The 23,507-nt window shown below is 50.6% G+C and overlaps 1 protein-coding gene across 2 annotated transcripts in view; it reads right to left on the bottom strand.

The window, feature by feature from the left end:
• Window positions 1–23,507, bottom strand: part of PLXNA4 (plexin A4) — a 482,520-nt gene that overhangs the window by 315,173 nt on the left and 143,840 nt on the right. The window lies entirely within an intron of this gene.

Genomic DNA, 23,507 nt, shown 5'->3' on the forward strand with positions numbered 1-23,507 from the left:
CCTTGTCATTACCCTGTTCTTAGAACATTCCCTGGTTCGGTTTACCCTCCCACTCTTTAGTGCGGTGTCACAAAGAGGAAGCTGAAATTCCCAAATTTAAATCTTAGCTGCTTCTATACTGTATGAGCTAAAGGTTTTGACCAGAACTTCATCTATAACATGGAAACATCCACCTTACATGTAACGATGTTGTAAAAGTAAAATGAGATTAAAAGCAAATTGTCTAACACAAAGCTTAGAACTTAGCCCTCAAAATTATAACTGTTTTTCACCCAATTCATCATTTCCAGGGTCACAGTCTGGTTCCTAGTATCCCAAAAGGAACCCTGGAGATTCCCCCAGGAAAATCCCAGAACCTCTTTTTGAGATGCCAACTGAGTTACTACAAAAAGTACCACAGTCAGAGCCTGCTATGCTATGCTATGCTAAGTCACTTCAGTCGTGTCCGACTCTGTGTGACCCCATAGACGGCGGCCCACGGGAAGATGTCAAATCCAGCACTGCTTTTCTGTGACCTGGGCAAGCCAGCATCTTTCTATCCTCTAGCCTCCTCCTCTGTGAAGTTTAGCAAATAACGCCTCTAAAATCTTGCTCACAATGAGGCAAGGGCTTCAAAGGTCTCAGAACTTTTCACAGGGAAGTCATTGTCAAATGTACGCATGTGGTTACAACAAATGCTAATACCTTGGGAACTAAAACACCCAGTTGCTCCCTGAATGCTCTGAGTCTTCACCTGATGCCAGGACCCATCCAAGAGGCCGGGAAACAAGGATGGACTAATGACCTCATTACCCATCGCCATGCATGACTGTGCACATGTGTGACCCAGAGACTGTGACTTACAGAGAACAATGAGTGCCTTCTGCAGACCACACTGATCACCCACCTCAGAGAGGAGAAAGTTAACATCTACTGGGGATCTACTGTATATTACCAAGTATTCCACACCCACAATGACATTTAATCCTTCCCATATGTGAGCACATAGAAAGAAGCACAGTGAGGATACGTAGTTAGTCTAAAGCCACACGGCTGGTATCTCGTAAAGTTGATATAAAAAATAGTTTTGTCTGCCTCCAAATTCTGTAAAGTTTCTACTCTTCTACACAGCCATTCTAATAAAACCCAATCCTAAATATTCATCATAAATCCACCCAGAGATGGACTCGCATTGGTCCTACCTAATGGCCTGGCTCTTGTTTCCTTTCTCTCCCCCTTATGGCTCAAGCTAATTAGTCATGGTCTTAGTCCAACATCCAATTGCCAATTTTCTGGCCACTGGGTTCATAGAGAGAAGGAAAGTAGCATTCATTGAGTGCTTTCTAAGACCCCAGCCCTATTCCAGGAACTCCTGGAATGTATTAGCTCTCTTAATTTTCATAATAACCTTGGAAAGGGGGTAATTTCCCCACTGGACAGAAGGTCAGAAAGGTTAGGTAACTCTAGACAACCCAGGAGGTGAATGGACGAGGTGGTCCATAGCACCTTGGGAACCTCAGACAAACTCTCCCATAGCTGAGGCCACCAAGTCTCTTCGCCTCATCAGCCTCAGAGACACAGGGGAGAGGAAAATGGATCAATTATCATCCCTGTCCCTCTAGCCCCTTGAGGTGGCTCAGGAATGTTTACACAGGTCCCGAGTTGTGTTCTTCCTCTCTAGCCTCCCGCATGAGCAGGGCAGAATTATCCAAGAAGGGCTGGTCATCAAGCAAAAATCTGTCCTCCAGAGGGCTCCACATCTCCAACACATCTCCAACACTGTGCTAGATACTTTGCATCCATCATCTCAATTCATTTTTAGGACAATAACATCACGTCTTTATTTCCACTTTGCACAATTTGTGCATTATTTCTTTTGATTGTTCCCAGTAGGCCAAAGCTTACAAACTAAAGTAATCCTCCCAACCTCATCCAGTTGGGAAGTATAAAGCCAGGATTCAGACCCTGCTCCGCCCACTCTAACCAATCTGTCCTCTGCCCCAGACATACTGCAGGGACAGCCCCACCTCCCATTTGACTGATGGGTAAGCTGAGTCCATGAGCAGGGCAGGGCAGTGGTTGCAGACTCAGGACTACAGAGTCCCAGTCACACTTCTGTCTGGCTTTTCTAGAGATGGTGATGGAGCCCAACAGAGACTGTGGGCTGGGAGAGATCCTTGATAAAAGCTAATGTTGAAAAATAAAACTGAGCAATCTGTCTAATCATTCATCATGCCTCCCTTCTGCAATAGCACAGGGTTTTAAAGAATTCTACTCTTCCCTGAAATGAGTCAATAACAAAATATCTGATTGTGACTGGCTCTCCCTTCCGCTGTCTCTGCTGCAGAATGTTTTCTGCTTATCCCTGTCCTGTGTCTTCATAATTGTGTTATTCACATAGCAACGCACAGGGATGGAAGGGCGAGAGCCAGCAGCGCCTGCACCAAGGGGAAGACTGGACATCCCTCCAGGATGATGCACCGCTCGCCCCCGGGGCTCCCTGGGCCAGGTGGGGTGACACCGAGGGCAACCCCCTGGCCAGAGCTGCCCCAGACCATTTCCTGAGCAAGCATTTATGGGGCTTCCCAGGTGGCGCAGTGGGAAAGAATATGCCTGCCAATGCAGGAGATGCAGGTTTGATCCCAGGGTCTGGAAGATCCCCTGGAGGAGGAAATGGCAACCCGCTCCAGTATTCTTGCCTGGAGAATCCCATGGACAGAGGAGCCTGGCGGGCTACAGTCCGTGGGGTTGGAAAGCGTCAGACACGACTGAGCACCCCACAAGGGTTTAGGAGGACACCATACACCTGAACTCTGCCCCCTTTAGGTTCAATTTGGAATTGTAGTTTTAATAAACACCCTCCCCCAAATGGCATATTCTGCTAGCATGCAGTTTACTAGCTGTCAAGCTCTGTGCTAGGGCTGCTACATCCTGGCTGGGAGGCAAGTCCTCTTTGAGTGTCAGCCCTCCACACATCCTCCCTGCTCATCCATCCTCCCTGAAAGCCACTGTGAAGGTGTCTCTCAGGTCCGCTTGGGACTGGGTATCTTGGCCCCACTGCACCAGTGGGGTGAACCATGACGACCCCTGCCCTACCCCGGCCGCCATCTCCAGACATGCTGCCGCTTCCCCTTCCCAAGGAGGTGTGTGGGACACAGAGAACCTTTCTCCCAGATCCCCGACTTGCTTGCTGCCAAATCTGTGCCAACCGGGGCCCTGTTCTTGGAGGCTGCTCAGGCCAGGCTGGTCTCTTCTGTGCCTCCCCAGCACTGAGATAATAAAGGTGGAGATTTCTCCTCCTCCTTCCAGAGAGCAGACCAATTAACATTTTTAAAATTACCACTGGAGAAATACACCTAATTAGCCACTTTAAAGGAAACCTTAAAAAAAAAAAGTCATAAATTTCTAACTGGACACAGCTTGGAGACACTTTGAAAGCTAATTGTGTGTTTCTGGTCCTAACAGGGGAATTGGTAAGAGTTAGAAGCAGATTTTATGACCTTGGTGGGAAAGTGCAGGGAAATGGGTGGGTGGGGGGCGGTTGTTGACCTGGGCTGGGAGGGTTAATTTCTATCTATAGGAATAGATGGGACCCTCCTTATTCCCCCTCCCCTTCTGCTTCCTCCTCCCTTTCCCCCTCCATCCCCATCTCATGTCCTGCCTTGATCAGGGGCACCTGCCTTGCATGAATGTGAAGCCAGACAGCGGTGGACACCCAGCCTGGTACAGATACAAGGAAGAGAAAACGAGCAAGAGGAGAAGGCTGCTGGAAGGAACAGAGAAGACAGGAGCCATGGCCGGGTTCCAGGAACCTGTTTCTCATTTACGTTTCCCGTTCAACTACCCACCATGTCCCGGGTGAGAGTCCGGGGGGCTGCTGTGAAAGTGCTGCCGGGCCCCGCCAGTTCCAAACGGGAGGCCCCTGGGCTTCCGCAGCCCTTTCGCTTCCTCCAGGCACACCCTGCACTGTGGATCCCCACTGCCTGGTCCCGAAACTGAGAACACACATCCTAACGTGAAGGGAGAGGTTCTGAGGGGCCTCACTCGGGGGATGGCTGTATGGTGGGGTGTTGGTTCCAGGGGAAGGGATGAGAAGACCTCCCTGCCAGAGGAGGCTGCAGAAAGAAGGGAGGCCAGGGAGAACAGTGACCTCTGCAGTGGCCCCCAACCCTCCTGCAGACCCTACCCGCCAGCGCCAGACCATCAATAGCCCTCTCCTGCCCACAGTTACAACCTGAAGAGCTGCCAGCCAAGGGGGCAAGAGTGGGTGTCCCCCTTCCATCCCCACTCCGGGGGCTGCACGCCTCCGGCTGGGTTGCAGGGTAGAAGCTAAGGGAAGAACATGGCCCCCAACCCCTGCGAGGCCCACACACAGTGGCCGGTGTTGTGCGTGCCCCACCCTGGGTGTGGCCTCCATGTTGGGTGAGCAGAAGCGAGGGTTTGAGTTTTATAAACGGAACAAGTGAACCTCAGACATGAGAAACCATTCACCCGAGTAGCAGCTTTGTATGTCTGCCTCAGTCCTTGAGACCACATTCTTCATTCGTGAAGACCTTTGGTTCTCTACGGTAAAGGAGACTACAGAGAAACTACACCCAGTTTGGAAACACATTCTGGAAAGCCTACAGTACAGCATGCATTCTCAAGGGGGCATGAGCACCCCCAAGAGGGTGAAAATGGAGGGCATAATGCCCTCTTGGACATTATGGTGGTCTGGGCCCTCCAAAGCCCAAATTCTCAAAGCTTAGCATAGTCTCGCATTTGAAAGAATTTAAATTTAGTTGTTCTTTTCTTTTTTTCTCCTAGTGGAGGAAAGTGATAATGAGAAAAGGGTTGAGAGATGCTAGAGCCCAGGGTCCACCTCCATGGCCATCCAGGCTGGACCCGCTGATGTCCTGCCCATGGGGATTGACCTCAGCTGACTGAAGAGGACATGGGCCACAGGAGCGGGCTCTGTCCTAGTGGGTGAGCCCTAGACATCCCGACAAAGACAATCCCAGGCGTTAGAGGTGGTGGCAGAGTCCAGCAGTCCTGGGGCTTGAAGCAACACCAGGGTAGGCAACTGTGTAAGATGCCACAATGCTGTGTATCCTTCTGGGTCCCAGGAAAGAGCTTCCAGAACTCAAAACATGGGGATTTTCACACCCCTCACCGCAGACCTCAAGCCCTAAGCGATGGAGTACCAGGTGGACTGGCCAGGCAGGCTCCTGGGGCAGGGATGGAGGGTGGGGCTGAGAGGATGCGGGGCCTTGAACATGGTCGGTGGAGCCAGGGTACTTGGGGAGGAGGAATGCGGGGCAGGGAGGAAGCCTGAGTCCCTGAACTCCTCAGGTACCCCTCATTCCTCCTTCTCCCCCTTCTCTGGCTCCAGAAGCTAGAAATGGAGAGTGAGAGAGAGAGAAAAAAAAAAAAAACACCAGCAAAACGGACACCTGTGCCCCCTGCCCCCCACTTAAACACCTGGCAGTGAAGGTCCTTGGGCCCCTACCCCACCCCCCTGGACATGACCCTGGGCTGCGTCTTTCAGGCAAGGGGTGTGGCTTCCGCCTGACCAGCCTCCGCCTCAGCGGGCAGCTTTGGCCTGTGGGAAAAGCTTGGAGTCAGACACACATGGCTTCAAGTATAGCGTCCACATCATGGGAACCTGGAAAGTCAAGGTCCCAGGCCTGGGCTCCACCGGCCTCCACCTTCCATGCGCCTCGCCTCCTCCAGCACCTGTCACGCTCAGGTGCTTCAGCTTGTCTCTGGAGTCATGTACTCCTTCGCTTCCCAGTAGGAACATGGGCATCATGGTCTCCCTGCCCTCAGAGGGCCTTGGTGAATGTGAACAGAGGTGTCACTGACGACCTGCCGGGGTGAGCATCTCTTCCAGCACCAGATAGCCTGGGTGTCTCCGCCCCATTCTGCTGGCTTCTCCACCCTTTCTAGAAATTCAGTGGTTTTCTTGGAAGTCACCTCATTTCATTTCTGCAGGCAGGTGGGGAGAGGAATGGGGGAGAGGAGGATGACAGGGTCGCAGACCAGATCACATACCTGGTGGTGGGGGGAAGGGGTGGTGTCGGGGGGGAAAGATGCTCCAGGTACACCCCCTGCCACAGTGAGCCGTTCTCTGCCTGGTCCCACAGGGCACAGAGCACTGTGCAGTTGGGGGACACGTTCCTAACAGCAGGGTCCTGCAGGAAGCACTTATTTGGGTCCCTTTTCTGGGGTTCTGGCTGCTCTCCCCAGGGGACACGAGCAGGAGCCCCGTTTCACCTGCTCGGGCCCAAATCAGGAGGAAGCCACCCACCCCGTTCTCCCTCCACAGGCTCTCCTTGGCTTTCTGGGGGTAAGGGATGGCTCAATAGTTGCATTCTTTCTGTGTCAGGAAAACGCAAACAATTCAGAGCCAGGAGGGAGAGGCCAGGCTCCTGTTGCCCGCTGGCAGGCTCCCCTGGGAGCTCCACCAGCGTCATGGAGGCCACTGAGAAAGGGAAAACAGCCAGCCTGTGGGGCCGGGAACAGGAGGGAGGTTTGTTAGTTATGAATGATTAAACCAAAGCTCCCAGCACCTCAGCGTGCTTCCTCTTGTCACCCTCACCACCCAGACGCAAGGAAACACGAGGGGCGGCCCTCTCGGGCCCCACCCTGTGCCCACCCACTCTGACGTGGCCTCCAGCACACAGTCAGGCCCCGGACAGCCGCCAGGCCCTCGCCTACTTCCCACTCCATTCCCTTCCAATCAGTTTAGGAAACAGCTCTGAGAACAATTAGAAACGATAACAAGGATGAATTACATAATTACAGTCCGCCTAGATCTCGGGTGCTTCAAAAACACTGCCGAACTGAGTCCAAAACCAGAACTCAAATCCAAAGGGATGGATGCGAGGGAGAAGACGGTGGGCCTGGTGAGTGGTGGGGGTGCAAGGGCTGGGGCCCAAGGAGATGGGGGCAGCCAAGGGGCTACTATGTCCACCAGCTGGCCCAGCTGGGGCCTTCATGGCTGCCCAGGCCAAAGCCTCAAAGCACAGGTCTGGGAGGAGGCCCAAAGTTGTCCTTATGCTAGTGTGCAGAACAAGCCTCGTAGACCAAAGAAGTGTGCCCACCTGTGAGGAAGACAGGGCCTTAGAGAGCATGCAGCCCAAACTTACGAGGATCAAAGACCCAGAGAAAAAAAGGTCTCATCCCCAAAACACATAGAACTCAGGATATGGAACCCCAGAGGCAAGGTTTCGTGCATCTGCAAGCCCCTAAACACCTGGCTTTGTTCTCAAAGCCAGCAGCTGACTGACTCTCCACACGGGGAAGTCCTTCCTTCTTTTTTTTAAAAAAAATTTACTTGATTTAAAATTATTTAATGAATTTATTTATTTTTGACTGCACTGGGTTTTTGTTCCTCTACTCTCCAGGAGCAGTGCTCAGGCTTCTCATTGCTGCGACTTCTCTTGTTGCAGAGCATGGTCTTACTTTGCGGCATGTGGAATCGTCCCAACCAGGGATCAAACCCACGTGCCCTGCATTGGCAGGTGGACTCTTAACCACTGGACGACTAGGGAAGCCCCAAGTCCTTCATTCTTCACCAAGAAGGATAGGTATAGAAAGAACTTTATCCTTTCACACAAGGCTCACAAACTTATCCTGTAAAGCGGGAGAGAATACATATTGAGGCTTCGTGGGCGACGTGCTCTCTGTTGTAACTGCCGTTCCACTGCATAAGCAACCACAGACAAGATGTAAACAAATGAGCAGGGCTGAGTTCCAGCCAAACTTTATTTATGGACAGGGCAATTTGAATTTCATATCATTTTCACATGTCATGAAATATTATTCTTCTTTTGATATTTTTTCCCCCAACCATTTAAAAATGGAAGAACCATTCTTTTCTTGCGGGCTGTGCGAAAACAGGTGGCCAGCCAGATGGTGGATGGTGCCTGCTGACCCCTGCTCCAGAACATTGCTAGAACACTTGGTGTTTCTCTGATTGCTCCATACCCAGACCCTAAACAGGACTCTGTGGACTCAGCACGGCATTTGGAAAGTCTTGGTGGTCAGTGTTTGCTAGGTCATGCTGGCATGTTAACCATGGAATGACCTCAGGAAGTCGCCCTGCTAGTCTTACTCAAGACATCCCTTCCAGGCTTCCCAGGTAGCTCAGTGCTAAAGAATCCACTTGCCAATGTAGGAAATGCAGGTTCAATTCCTGGGTTGAGAAGATGCCCTGGAGAAGGAAATGGTAACTCACTCCAGTAATCTTGCCTGGAAAATCCCATGAACAGAGGAGCCTGGCAGGCTACAGTATATGAGGTTGCAAAGAGTCAGACACGACTGAGCACAAGAATGTCAATTAAAGATACCCCATGCTGCAACTTAGACCTGGTGCAGCCAAATTTTTTTAAAAAAGAAGAAAAGACATCCTTGCCATCTGCGATGGCTGTAATGAAGGAGTCTCTGGTTCAAGCCCTGGGTTGGGAAGATCCCCTGGAGGACAGCATGGTAACCTACTCCAGTATTCTTGCCTGGAGAATCCCACAGACAGAGGACCCTGGTGGGCTATAGTCCATAGGGTCGCAAAGAGTCAGACAGGACCGAAGGGACTTAACATGCAGGCATGCCATCTGTGAGCACCTGGGCCCTACCTAGGAGGAAGCTAGGCAGGCAGAGCAGAGGTTTCCCCAGCCGGGCAAACAGTCTCTTCCCAGAAGAGGATGGAAGACGGGCTGTGTTCCAATTTGCCTCTTTCTGGACAAGACAGAAGGTCTCCTGGCATATAAACTAGTTGAGGACCAACCTCCTGGCTCTAGACGCAGCACATGCCAACCTACCCCATGTCCTCCTGCAGTCTCTGCTTTTAGCATTGGGGAACATCAAGCACCTTCACTCATTCAAAGCAATTGTGTTGCGTGTCCTCCACGGCGCTATGCCAGGTGACAATCGGGCACAGGATGTCAGGCACACACTGGTCCAAGTCTCCATGCAGTTAGTGCCTTCAGGGCTGGGACCAATGATTCCTCTTTCAATCCCAGCACCTGGCACTGCGTGGGAGAGGCTCAGAAAATGCTGAACGGATGAGTAAAAGAATGAAGGCATGAGATGGAAATGGTTAATGGTGTAAGATGGATCGAATCCTATGCCAGCTGAGAGGAGGGAGAATTTGGGCCCTTCTGAGAAAATCATGAAAGGCCCAGTGGCAGAGGAGGTGATTGAGCTAAGGCTGACAAGGTGGGTGAGATTTGGGTGTAACACTGGGGGCTGGAAGGAGAGGAGGGAAGAAATTACAGCCAGAAGGGATAGCCAGCAAGGGTCTCGGGAGCGATGACATCTGCAAGAACACCAACAGGTTACCCTGCTGATTCTTACATGCAACTAGAGAAATGACAAAGAGGGTTAGAAGCCAGGAGGTGAGCTTTATCCAGGTCACCGGAGGGCCCAGGATGTCAGGCAAAGAAGTTTAAACTTGTGTAGGTGTTGAGTCTTCTGAACAGAGGTAGTCGAGTGGCAATGAGATTAGTAAAATTAATATGACAGCTGAGAACATCAAGACAGGAGTCAGCAAGAAGGACAAAAGCAGGCAAGCTGGGCCATTCCCCTGGGAGGAAGAGAAGTGTGGCCTGCGATGACGTGGGACTCATAACACGATCAGTGATTATGAGTACACACCCAGGAGTCAGGGAAGCTGGGTTCAAGTCCAGCCCCAGTGCTTACTCGCCGTCACCAGGACCCAGCCTCCCCATCCGTGAAATAGGATAAATGTAATAAAACGGGACAATCACCTCACAGGGTCGCTGGACGTTTGGGTGAGGTTACACATGGACGTGCTTATGTATGCTCCATGTACGTTAGCTGTCGGTGTTCTTTTGTTCCAGGAAAACTCCACAATAACAGAGTTACTCGCACAAATGCTCTTTTGAGGGCTGTGATAAATAGTACATATTTCTACGCAGCCAGCAGTCAAATAGTTTCCATTGTTCAGGAGTCACATGTGGGCCAGACCAGGTACTTGAGCTTCCCTGGTGGCTCAGAAGGTGAAAGAACCCTCCAGCAATGCAAGCAACTGGAGTTAGATCCCTGGGTCGGGAAGATCCCCTGGAGAAGGGAATGGCAGCCCGCTCCAGTATTCTTGCCTGGAGAATCCCATGGGCAGAGGAGCCTCGTGGGCTGCAGTCCATGGGGTCACGACTAAGCTATTAATAATTTCACTTTCTTTCAGGTTCTTTTCAGCAGAGTGTAGGGATAGCCGAGAACATTCTATATTCCCCGTTGCCTTCTTTCTCATCCTCCAAACCCTGGACCATGGAACCACCATATCCTCAGGAAGCTGACATACTCTCCCAGTCACTCCCCAGAGTCAGTTAGTGGCCGCCAGCAGCCAAAAATGTGCGGCCCCACACGGGACCTTAGTCAAGAAAAGTCACCGTGCTCTACAGAAAGCTCCCCGCCCCCAGCACTGCGGGAGGGAGGGAGTCCTGACCCACAGGCCAAAGGCCTTCTATCTCAGAACACAGAGGCGTCACAGAGGGATTCGAGCCAAGGCCTCTGGCCAGCAGACAAGCTAGGGGTCCTCTCATAGGCCAAGCCTGTCTTTTCAGATCCCTCATGCTAGAGACTAGCGATCAGTTGCTTGTCAGGCTCTGACCTGCCCAGAAAGTGATCAGCATCGTGGAAGACAGAGCAGGGATGCAGACGATGCTGGGGTTCTGATCTGAATGTCCCCACTCCCTGGCTACGTAACTGTGTAAACAAGGACAGCAGTCAAGGGAGGGTTCGTGAGATAATGAGTGTCTGGCCCACACTGTAGCCCAGCACTGGGACCTCTGGCATAAAGGCGGAGGACTCTGGAAGTCAGTGCCATTGCATTAAAAACACTGAGGTTTTGCTCACGTGCTGAGAGGAGGATGAGGCTTCTCCTCCCTCAGTCCACATTGGCCTCAGACCTGGGAGGAGGAAGTGGCTTTAACCAAGGCTCCCCCACCACCCCCAACCCAGGGCCTCAGTCATGGGCTCTGCCCCTCACCCTCCTGGGGCCTCTGTGTTGCTCCATATGGTCCCACCTCTCCTCTGCCCTGGCCCTCCCTGCCAACCAGCTGGATCTCCCATCTCTGCGTCTGAAGGAAACGTGACTCTGAAGGCACCAGCCGCTCGTGAGCCATTCCCATGGACGCCCTGAGTCAGCCCTCTTTGCCACTCCCTTCAAATCCCAGTTATGACTGACCACATCTCCTAAGAGCAGGAATGCCAGACCATGGCAGAAGGAATGGGGATTTAAAAAAGAGAGAAGAAAAGAAACATCCTTCATTTCCCAGGGCACCTCTGCACACAGTCCTTCTTCTGCATCGCCATCTGGTTGCCATTGGCAACCAGGCAATCATATTTTTCTGGTCCCAGATATAATCATCATAATCAATATAGTAAAGTATTTATCCCACCTCCTTGGTTTCAAGGAACTTAAAGCTTTCACATTATCCTTTCTGCACTAACTTGGGGGAGACCCTGGAGGAGGTGTGCAGCAGGGGGTGGGGTGGGGCAGGACTGAACCGATGCCTCTATTTAACAGATGGAAAAACTGAGGGGGCGCAAGAAAGGAAGGCTGTGAAGCACTGTCCACAGTGAGAAGAGAGTGCTCTTAACAGTGATTGGCAGGTGATGGTGCTATCACGTGTATTCTCCAGCTATTTCTCACACCATCCCTGGGAGGTAGGCTCATTTCATTCTCTTTTAGATGAGGCTCAGAAGATTAAGTGATTTGTCCAAAGTCATACAGCTAGAAATGGCATTGCTGTACCTCGAATTTGGGCTTTTGAGTTCCTTGTCAGTGTTTTTTTTTTTTTTCTTTCCTATAACATCTCTGCAAAGAATTATAACATGCTCCTAGAGTGATCATGTCTTTTCTATGCTTTGCCATCGCCCCACTGGAAATGCTCATCATTCTATTTGCTCTCATGTAGGTAATTCTTCTCTCGAATTCTGCTTGGTACGAGTACTCAATTGGCAACAGGGATAAATGACAAGATTAAAGCATTCAACTGGGTTGACAATTTCAGAAGCTATATTTTACTTCCAAAATTCTACGGATATCCCCTTACCCAAGTAAAATTTTTGAAAAAAGAAATCAATATTTTTGACTGTGAAAGTCATTCATCACTTTGGCAACTATGTGCTGTTGCCTGTTATTCCAGTACCTGGTTTGATGTCACCCTTTTATTGTAACAGCCAAAGTGATACTGGAAACATGCTTTCGGGCCCCTAAAAGTGGACGAGGCACATTCTCAACACCTTCCATCCTAAAATAAACACCAGCAAAGACTTTGGTGCCCACCTTGCTAGTCAGTGTTAAACAGGGAGCTAGAAGGAAAAGGAGAGCAAATAAAACACACCCGAGAGAGGACACAAGTGACCATGAGCAGAGCCATCCTAGATAGGATGTTTTCTCGGACACCACTGAAAGAAGAGAGTGGCTGCCTTGTGTCTGAAGTTGCTTCTCAAGTCTCAGAACAGAGAATCGCCGTATTCCACCCCAGCTTTTACCATCTTCCTAACTTAGAGTGGGGCTTCCCTGTAGCTCAACTGATAAAGAATCCACCTGCAATGCAGGAGACCCTCGTTCGATTCCTAGGTTGGGAAGATCCATTGGAGGAGGGCATAGCAATCCATTCTAGTATCCATGGGCTTCCCTGGTGGCTCAGATGGTAAAGAAGCCACCTGCAATGCAGGAGACCCTGGTTCGACTCCTGGTTTGGGAAGATCCCCTGAAGGAGGGGTGGCTAACCCACTCCAGTATTCTTGCCTGGAGAATCCCCATAGACAGAGGAGCCTGGCAGACTACAGTCCATTGGGGCGCAAAGAGTTGGACACGATTGAGCAACTAAGCACAGCACAACTTAGAGTGAGGCACGTTTTAGCGCTTGCAAGGAGTGGTCCCCAGACAGAAGAGCCCACTTGGGGTCCCCCAGCCCTCCTGAAAAGTGAGATAAAGGGACTTGGGGCATCCCTCACCCTCCTGATAACTCATCTAACATCTTCCTGGATTCTGGAAAGAACTCACATTGGGGAATTCCCTCCAAACCCTCATTATATTCAATTGAGTAGACAGAGGAGTAAAATTAGAAACAAAATGCTTCCCGAGCCAGAACTCAGACTAGGGACACACAGAGAGAAACGCTGAGAATACAGATCCCTAGGGATTGACAATGACCCATGTCAACCAACCAAAGAGGGTTCAGCACTTCATTGTAACGACAGCAACGGCCAGTTAACAGCCGGCCACCCACTGTCGGTCTTTGGTCTCACCTCCCCTTCTGTTCCCACTTCTACTCAGCTCCAGACGTTGTGCTCCTGTCTCCCGCTCCTCATCCCCAGTCTCCTCGTTGGCACCAGAACTGGCACTTCAACCATTGAATTTTAATGCTCCCTTTGGCCACAGTTTGCACCTCACCCCCAGCTGGCAGGATCTCGGCTGGGTGTCCATTTCACTTGTGGCTGGGGCCCAGCTCGCATGGGCCAGACTGGTGGCATCTCTGCCGCGCCCATGCCAATGTCCACGGGGGTGATCAAAGAGGAAGGGAAGGCGGGTAAATGTGCTCTGGGCACTGTGCAGCATGAGATGGTTAGATAGCATCACCAACCCAATGGACAGGAATCTGAGCAGACTCAGGTAGACAGTACAGGACAGAGGAGCCTGGCATGCTGCAGTCCATGGGGTGCAGAGTTGGACATGGTGTAGCAACTAAGCAAGAACAACAGTATCTCTCCCAGAAATTCAGCAAAATTCAAACTTAGACATGCAGGTTCTCTGAGACAAGGGGGCCAGTGTGGTACTCTTAGTAAGTCCTGTGGTTCCAAGTCCATCTCACAAGTAAATTCCAGACAACAATGACATCTTTCCTATGTGTGTGATTTGTTCCGTTCCAGAGCTCGCTCTCTGCTGTCTCTCTTTAGTCTGCTCTCAACCTTGGAACGGATGCAGTCAGACCTGAGGACGTGAGCCCCACTTTGCGGTTTGGGGACACAGAGGCACACAGCACTGAATGACACCGTACTGAGTCTAAATGTCACGCTTGGCTCTCACCACCCTCGGCCAGTCAAGCATGACCCTGACTGGCTGTAGGTGGAGGAGTTAGAGAACGTGCCCCGTGCAGGTGGAACGCTTGAGCCACGCCTGGATTCTGGCCCTGCGGGTGGTGACAACCAAAGTCCTTGCTCTGGTTCTTTGCCTGCAGTGAGTGTCCCAGGTCTGCCGACCCCGCCCAGCTTCTCTGCTCCTGGCTTCCCAGTCCCCCATCCATCCCCACACACAGAGGGCACATCTAGGGGCTCAGGCTCTGCTTCTGGCATCCAGACACACTGCCTAGACCTTCAGGATCAGAGCACAAGTGTGTGGGTCCTGTCTCAGGCTTCCTGGTCATGCATGTCCAGGTCTCCATTTAAAGGGCAGCCACGTGACGGAGACTGGCTGAGATCTGAGATCCTCACTCTCAGCTGTGGGCCCACAAACTCCTGCCAAACATGTCACCATAGCCTTGGGGTTAAACACCAGGAAGGAGGGAAAATAACGAAGGTGGGGAGAGGGGAGGGATTCTGAAATCTGGACAACATCAAGAACTGGTTTCTGTGACAACGCTCTGTATTACTGCAGCCTTTCTAATCAGTGCTGTTGATGGAGCCTTCAATCCCGTCTGTGGTGGCCCCCAGCTCCATTCCTTCAGAAAGACCACGAACCCCTCCTCCTGTGACCCCATTTCCTGTAAAGGAGAAGGGGCCTGCGCTTACAAGGTGGGGTTTGCTGGGGAGGGAAGAAAGACGAAGGGCGTTTGAAAAAGTGGAAAGTGTCAGGAAGACTGAGAATCACTCCCGGCAGAAGTGTGGGAGCCATCATCGTGTGTGTGTGCTGGGACTGCCCATGTCGAGGATGCTTATCTGGGCACCAGTGAGCCCCGGGCACTGGCAGGACAAGTGATGATACCAGCCTGTGCACAAGCATGGCTGCCCGTGGGCACGTCAGCTGAACCTGCCCACGCCTCCCTCCCCTCTCTGAGGCCCTGCCTCTTGTGTCTTCTCTCTCTCCTGTCTCACAAAGCTCTGAAGTCCCAGGGTAAGCCCTGGGAGGCAGAGGTGAGGTGTGGGTTGGGTTGGTGCCCAGCAGGAAACAGGCACCACAGCCCCCGACCTTAGCTGGGTGAGTTGGGACTGAAGACAGCAGTGGCCCCTGACGTTCTCCAGAGTCACACTGCAGTGAAGGGTTTATGGCTAAGGGACTCCACACAGACCCCAGACTCCTCTAAGTTCCCAGAAAATGGTCGGTGACTTACAGGTTTCCCTCCGATCCGCAGATGGGGCCTTGGAGGCAAATCATGCATCAAGGTCACCTTCTGGGTCTGGGGTCCCTAGAAAACTAAACTCCGATCCCTCTGCTGAGCTGCCCTCTCCCTCCCTCTACGCCCATCTGGCATCACCCAAACACACTACAAATCAGAGGACACGTGACACACCACACTCCGTCCCGCTCCAAAGGGAGTCCGGGCTGGGGCTTGTGGGGACAGGGGATCTGGTTTATATTTTAAGCAGCTAGAGTGGAAAACGGGACTGATGAGGTAAGGCCATGGCAGTGAACACTGTGCAGTGGTCCAGGATAATCACACCGCCTCGCTGGACTGGAGCCAGGGGAGTGGGGCATAGGGGAAGGTCTGCCCCATGGACTGTGAGCAGCAGGGACAGAGCCAGTCGCTCCAGGAGTGCCAGCTCTCCACCTGCACCCACTCCACAAGCACTGTCACCCTCCCCTGGAAACACAGCTGAAGGAGCCAGAGGGGTGGAAGGTCCCAGAGGAGGCAAGGCAGTCCTCCCTGCCACTCCCAATCCTTAGGGAGTCCTAGAGAAAAGCTCGCATTCCACCTCTCCTCCAAGCTGCTACATGGAGAATTGGGGTCTTGAATTTCAGTTCACAGCTGATTGCCCAAAGACATTGGGAGATCTGAAATCAGCACAGGATAGAAATTAGTGAGAAGGTCATTGAACAAGAGAGGGAAGGGACAGGCTAAAGGGTGTCTGCCACTGGCTAAGAATGTCTATTGAAATCCCCAGTCCCTTCCTTAAGTGAGGATGGAGTCCCTGCAGTGGCTTTCCGGTCACCATACTCCACTGATGTTGTTCAGTCGCTCAGTGGTGTCCGATTCTTTGTGACCCCACAGCCTGAAGCATGCCAGGCTTCCCTGTCCTTCGCTATCTCCCAGAGTTTGCTCAAACTCATGTCCATTGAGTCAATGATGCCATCCAACCATCTCATCCTCTGCCACCCCCTTCTCCTCCTGCCCCCAGTCTTTCCCAGTATCTGGATCTTTTCCAATGAGTTGACTCTTGGCATCAGGTGGCCAAAGTATTGGAGCTTCCCCTTTAGCATCCATCCTTTCGATGAAGATTCAGGGTTGACTGGTTGGATCTCCTTGCCTGAGCTGAAATCATTAAAGGCCCTGATGAAATTGACTCATGAGGGGCAGAAATCTATCACGGAGGGATGTGGCCACAGTGTGTGCGTGTGAGTGCATGCAGACATACACGTTCTCAGGAAATGAAGCCACAATAATTGGTGGTATGTGGATGTGAGTGTTGTGACTATGCGTAGCTCAGGATCAGGAATGGATGGAGAGTACTTCCAAGAGCTCCTTAGCCTCCTGTGCCTTCACTCATTCTTTCAGCTCCTCCCTCTATCCCCTGGGCCAGTGCCAACCAAGCAGAGATCTCCCTCATTTCATCCTCCCCAGGTTGATGCAAGCCACTAAGTGCCCATGACCTGGAAGATACAGGAAGACCCAGAGGTGGGGACCACGATGATGAGGGCACGTACTGTCACCAGAGCAGGGCCAGCAGGCTTAGGACGGGAGTCGAAGGAGAGGGCGGGAGGGCAAAGTGGGGTTAGCAAGAGCCAGGAGAAAGCCAAGGGCTCTGTGGGCGGAAGGCTGGAGGCCAGCCCACGGGAAGTGGCAGGAGCCACATACATCATGTGGTTGTACTGGGGGGAGGAGGGGGCTCATCTGTGGGGGAAGTGAGCATGGTTTTAAGAAGCTCCTCTTGGGTACAGTATCTGCAGGAAAGTCTCTGCACAGCTCACTGATATGACAACATATAAATGGGTTTGCACATAACAACCCCAAAGCACATGCTGGTAACTTGAGGTTAAAGGCTAGGACTCTGGTTAAAATGTGCCCACTTGGAGCTTCAGTTTTCTCATCTATGAGATGCAGATGATATTAAGTGATGGTTGGTTGCTTTTATGACAAAATCCACGAAAAAAGCAGTGGGCACAGTGCCTGGCATGTAGTAGGCACTCAATAAACATTCACCTCTTTTATTGTTATTTTCCAGGCTCCCACCATCTAAGGTCCAAAATGACAGCAAAAATAAAGGGGTGTTAGATACATAATGTTATGATTTGCAGCACAGCTTTGTTCACATTACCCAGCATGGAAAGGCTCTCTTCCTAATCACACAGTAAATATAAGAATGAGATGATCATCCTAGCTAGATAATCTCAATATTAGTCTTATATACATTTAAAAGAGTCATATACCGTAATGCTAAAGCAAAGACTCTGATACTAGACTGTGGTATTATCCCATATTTACCTCTTGCTAGCAATTGGCCTGGCTTAGCCCAAATCGGCACCTACTAATAGCCCAATAAATGTTTTTAAAAAGTATAATCCTGTGTAGTCTTAAATGTGTTTTATATTGACAATTCTATTCCTGATCTCATGGTGGTTTTTTTTTTTTTTTCAATCTCTTGTATGACTATTTGTCAGCATATCAAATCGAAAAATTCTGTTTAATATTGGCTGGCTACTGCCAGATAGTAAGTCATTAAAAAGACTTTTACAGGAAGGTGCGGAAAGTCTGGGCTTCCCAGGTGGCTCAGTGGTAAAGAATCTGCCTGCCAGTGCAGGAGACACAGAAGACCCGGATTTGATCACTGGATCAGGAAGATCCTCTGGAGGAGGAAATGGCAACCCACTCCAGTATTCTTGCCTGGGAAATCCCATGGACAGAAGAGCCTGGCAGGCTACAGTCCATGGGTTTGCAGAGTCAGACACCACTGAGCATGCACACACATGGAAGGTTTAACATGCCACGACTCTATGAAGCATATGGACATACGAATTCTTCCACCACCATTGAGACAAATCGTCACGTCCCTTTTAAACTCTCTATCCCAGGCAGCAAGCATGAACTCACCGTTATCACCACGTATAACACACAACGTGCTTTACTCTCAGCCAGAACGTCAACTGTCCCTGGTTCATTCACAAACTGCACTTCTCATTTTACCTCAGGCCTGGAGGGAATTGAGAAGCAGAAAAATCATCTCTGCCAGATCCAGCTGCCCTGACGCTCACATCTCAGCTGGCAGGTGTCGGAGTTTCAGACACAAGGACCACAGACGCAATGGCCTGCCTTGCCCAGGCTCAGCAGCTCAGGAGGCCAGCCCTTGTGAAAGAAATCGCCCCTGGGTGCCTCACAAGATCCTCCCAGCTGTCTGCAGACAGGTCTCCCAGAAGGGGTGATCATCCACTCTTCAGAACACATGAATTAATAATGTTTATCCATATAATATATGATTGGGGCTTCTCATTAATATATGAATTAATAATGTTTATCCATATAACATATGATTGGGGCTTTATCCATATAATATATGATGGCACTAGTGGTAAAGAACCCTCCTGCCAATGCAGGAGACATAAGAGACATGGGTTTAATCCATAGGTCGGGAAAATGCCCTGGAGGAGGGCATGACATCCTACTTCAGTATTCTTGCCTGGAGAATCTCATAGACAGATGAGTCTGTAGAATCTCATGGACAGATGAGCCTGGCAGGCTATAGTCCCAGGGTTACAAACAGTCGGACACAATTGAGCAACTTAACATGCATGCATGCATAATATATGATTATACACACATACATACACATCCACACACACATACATATACAGGATACAGACATGCTGCTGCTGCTGCTGCTGCTGCTACGTCGCTTCAGTTGTGTCTGACTCTGTGCGACCCCATAGACAGCAGCCCACCAGGCTCCCCCGTCCCTGGGATTCTCCAGGCAAGAACACTGGAGTGGGTTGCCATTGCCTTCTCCAATGCATAAAAGTGAAACGTGAAAGTGAAGTTGCTCACTCGTGTTCAAGTCTTAGCGACCCCATAGACCGCAGCCCACCAGGCTCCTCCGTCCATGGGATTTTCCAGGCAAGAGTACTGGAGTGGGGTGCCATTGCCTTCTCTGGTACATAGACATACATATGCATAAATCCATGCATATGCATATATCAGTGGTGACTACACTTCCTATTCAGGCTTCCCTGATGACTCTGTGGTAAAGAATCTACCTGCCAGTGCAGGAGATGAGGGTTCAATCCCCGATCAGGAAGATCCCCTGGAGAAGGAAATGAAAACCCACTCCAGCATTCTTGCCTGGAGAATCCCACGGACAGAGGAGCCTGGCAGGCTACAATCCATGAGGTTGCAAAGAGTCAGATACAACTTAGCGACTAAACAACCACACTTCCCCTTCTCCTCAAGTGACATGACTGCCAGGGATGTTTGTGGGAGAAAGAAGAGCGTTTTCTGTGGCTCAAACAGCTTCTGGAATCCAAACATTTGTAAGTTCAGTGCAGTCACTCAGTCATGTCCCAGTCTTTGTGACCCCATGAACTGCAGCATGCCAGGCCTCCCTGTCCATCACCAACTCCCGGAGTTTACCCAAACTCATGTCCATTGAGTCGGTGATGCCATCCAACCATCTCATCCTCTGTCGTCCCCTTGTCCTCCTGCCCTCAATCTTTCCCAGCATCAGGGTCTTTTCCAATGAGTCAGCTCTTCACATCAGGTGGCCAAAGACATTTGTAAACCCCTGGTTAAAGGGGCAAGACCTGAACTCAGATCAGGTGATAGATGATCAACCACAGTCTGCGGGAGCGATCCTCTCTGCTCTCTCCTCCTTTCCCTTTCCCTAAAGCCACTTGCAGATGTTTTAATACAGTCACCTTTTAATGTATAGCCCTCTAGGCCTTGCTGGCTGGGGGATTACCAGGGTGGAAAGCACCTGGTTCTTGACCCCAGAAAATGTCCTAAATATAACTAAACAGCATGTACCTTCTGAAGCTTATGAGATTAGGATAACATGCTCTGGCAAGGTAATTGGAAAACCTTACTCTATGTATGTGTGTGTGTCTCTCTGTGTGTGTGTGCACGTGAGTCTGCAAGGGGTTGTGCATTGCTGCCATAGGACACACTTAGATGTTTACGGGATTCACTTATAGCCTTCCATTTCCCCACAAGGAGGGCTCCATAAAAGTTTTGAGCTTCAACCTCGGGAAAATGCCAGGATCCCTGTATTTAAAAAGGGAGCCTTGTTTTACTTTCTCCATGCCTTCCACAGACGTAGGTGCACAGACAAACACCTGGCAGGCAGTTTGCAAGTCTTTGAGGTTCTGCCTCTCTCGAGGAGCTGTCACATTGCACCAGATCAACACGACACAGCAAATAGCACTATGACACGCATGCGGCAACTTTTGAAAGTCCGCTCTCCCCACCCCGGGGCCCCGCCTGCCTTCCCCAGCGTGTGCTGCTGTCTTCAAACTAACCATCCTGAAACTGCTTAAAAGAGCCTGACAGGTAATTTATTCTGTGGCAGAGGATGGCAATTTCACTGTCCAGAGGCAGTGCATACCAACTGGATCAGAAAATCCATCCACTCAGGGAACACAGGTTTAATATGATAACAATTCCAGGGGTGTGTGGTCATAATTCTCTCTGCTCCTTCCACTCAGTCCCTGAAGCTGCTAGTAAATGTTATTACACAGTTTCCTCTTAGAAAGGCTCTCCAATGAGGCTCCATCGAATAAATCAAATAGTTCACCAAGAAGGGTGATAATCAGGCACTGGTCTGTGGCAAGAGCCAACTCTACAGAGGTCAGGGCCCAGATGCTGCGGAGGCATTTTTGCCCGTAAGTGGAATGTTTTCCAAAATCATCTCTGACTTTCTTTGCTGCAACTGTGCTGGGCTCTACTGGGTTTCACTGGGACACCTGGTCCCTAAGGGAAACAAGATCAAAGAAGGTTAATATGCAGGATGATGCTTCTAGAAACAGAATCGATACGCCTATGGACTTCGGGCTTTTCCTAAATATTCTGACAGCTGTTCTCACATTTTCTTTCCTAAAAATCCATGTAAACTAAGGAAGTGCATCATCTTACTATTATTTCTATTTTATACAGTACACAGAAAAATCTGAGGCTTGGAGTAGTAAAGACTCACTCAGCCTCCTTAATCATATCCTAGGAACAGGCGACCCTGGGTTCCTTCCAGTGTAAATAGCAACACTATGGCTTGTCTATGATCACGTGGCGAGCTTCCATCAGGGTCAGAGCTAGCACCCACGTCTCCTGAGTTGGTTCCATGTGCCCTCCCCGCCCCCACTCGCTTCTGCCCCGTGAGACTGCACCTCGCCTGCACTGCAACAAAATGCAGATTTTGTCTAAAAGGGATTTCTAAACTTGGCTCTGTCACTGAACTTGTGAGATGCTGGATGAGATGCTCCCTCTTACAACATTCTGGAAGACTGAGCTATAAGTGGGGCTGGTAGCGCCTCGGGTCGTGGTTCATTCTTTCAGGGTCTGCAGTGCCCAGCACGGTGCCTGGGCTCGTCTGTGTCCTCCCTACCTGCTCACTGAACTGAACTGAGAACAACAGAATTCGTTCACCTCCCACTGATGTCTCCAAGTGAGGGACGCGTGCTTGAAAGCACAGGACACTGCCCACAGATCCCAACGCTGCAGAACAGCAGTGCGTCCCTGTGCTTACTCTACTCAGCTCTGCCTTTCTAGGTAGTAATGGATGGAATTATTTTTTTTAAGCTCAAAGATATAGATATTCTGAATCTACCACATTTAAACAACCTATTCAGTCATATGCTAATCCTACTGCTAGGCCACCAGTCAGGGAAATGGAGGCCTCTCAAAGAAGGATTTGCCCCAGGCCACTCAAGGCTGAACATCAGAGATGGGAGATTCCCAAAGGCAGATCCAGCTTAATGAGGCCAGAGGTTTAAACTGGGCTGTGTTTGGAAAGGGGCCCTTCAGGGAAAGGAGTGCCAACCGTTTTGCAAAGTAGCACGACGTCGCCAGCACTCTCGGTGAATATCTGCACACAAGAATGACATTTTTGGCCCCGAGTCACCGCTCCCTCTACTGAAACGAAGCCCCAGATCTGCTGAGGCTGGGGCCCTTGGTTCGTCCTATCTGAGGAGGAGCCCCAGCCCTGAAGAATCACACTTCCCTTTGGGTCTGGCCTAGAAGACCCAGGGGCAAAAGCGAAGACACAGCTGGGACATTTCTGAAGGGATGGAGAAAAGTCACCAGTCAGGAGCAAAGAGCTGGTGATGAAAGGAACATGCTTGATGTCACAGCCCGGATTCTAGGGTTCCAGGGCCCCAGAGGTCCCAGATGCCAGCAGCTGGGGTGAGCCTGCAGGGTGTGTATCAGACTGCAGGTAAGCAAGCAGGGAAATAAGAAACAAAGGAGGAAAATCCTGGAAAGATAGGAACGAGGCATCCTTCCAGTACCCACTCCTTTTTCAGAAGTTTTCGCAGATGTCCCTCCCGCCCCCATCTCTTGGGAATACCTCAGGACTTCATTTCTCTGCAGTGGGCAGCTGACTCCACTACCTACGCTCGCTTTCTGGATTCCAATCTGCTCCTTCTCTAGGATTCTTCCTGTTCTTTTTCTTTTTCCTTTTAAACACTGACCTCTGTCCTCTCTAAGTTGTCACTCAGAAAAGTCCCCCTCTGCAAACTCATGTCATGCGTTTAGGCAGCACTCATGAAGCATATATGCCCCAGGCACTGGGCTAAGCCCCAAAGTGCACGAAACAGTGGCTAAGAAAGAAAACTGTCCCAGGCTTCCTGGAGCTTACAATTTACTATGAAAGGGGGCTTCTCTGGTGGCTCAGATGGTAAAGAGTCTGCCTACAATGCAGGAGACCTGGGTTCGATCCCTGGGTTGGAAAGATCTCCTGGAGGAAGGCATGGCAACCCACTCCAGTATTCTGGCCTGGAGAATCCCCATGGACAGAGGAGCCTGGTGGGCTGCAGTCTGTGGGGTTGCAAAGAGTCTGACACAACTGAGCAACTAACATACACGCACACACACACACATACACACACACACACAGCGTTTAACAAGGATCCAGGCTGCCCCTAAAAGCAATACCTTCTGCCTCCTGACTTTTCTTTCTTTCTTTCTTAATTTTTTGGCCACGTGGGATCTTAGTTCCCAGACAGGGATCAAACCTGCACCCCCTGCAGTGGAAGCTCAGAGTCTTAAAAACTGGACCACCAGGGAAGGTCTTCTGTTTCCTAATTTTCTGTATGGCTTCTTCTCGGAGTCCTTTGGCCTCCCCTTGTCCTGATCTGATAGTCGTCAGGCTATGGGTTGTTGGGACTGGCATGGCTCTGAGAAGCCAAACCCCTGTGTAAGCCTAAGGCTGGCATCACCGAGAGG

Source organism: Bos taurus, chromosome 4 (genome assembly GCF_002263795.3).
Source record: "Bos taurus isolate L1 Dominette 01449 registration number 42190680 breed Hereford chromosome 4, ARS-UCD2.0, whole genome shotgun sequence".
Lineage (NCBI taxonomy): Eukaryota > Metazoa > Chordata > Mammalia > Artiodactyla > Bovidae > Bos > Bos taurus.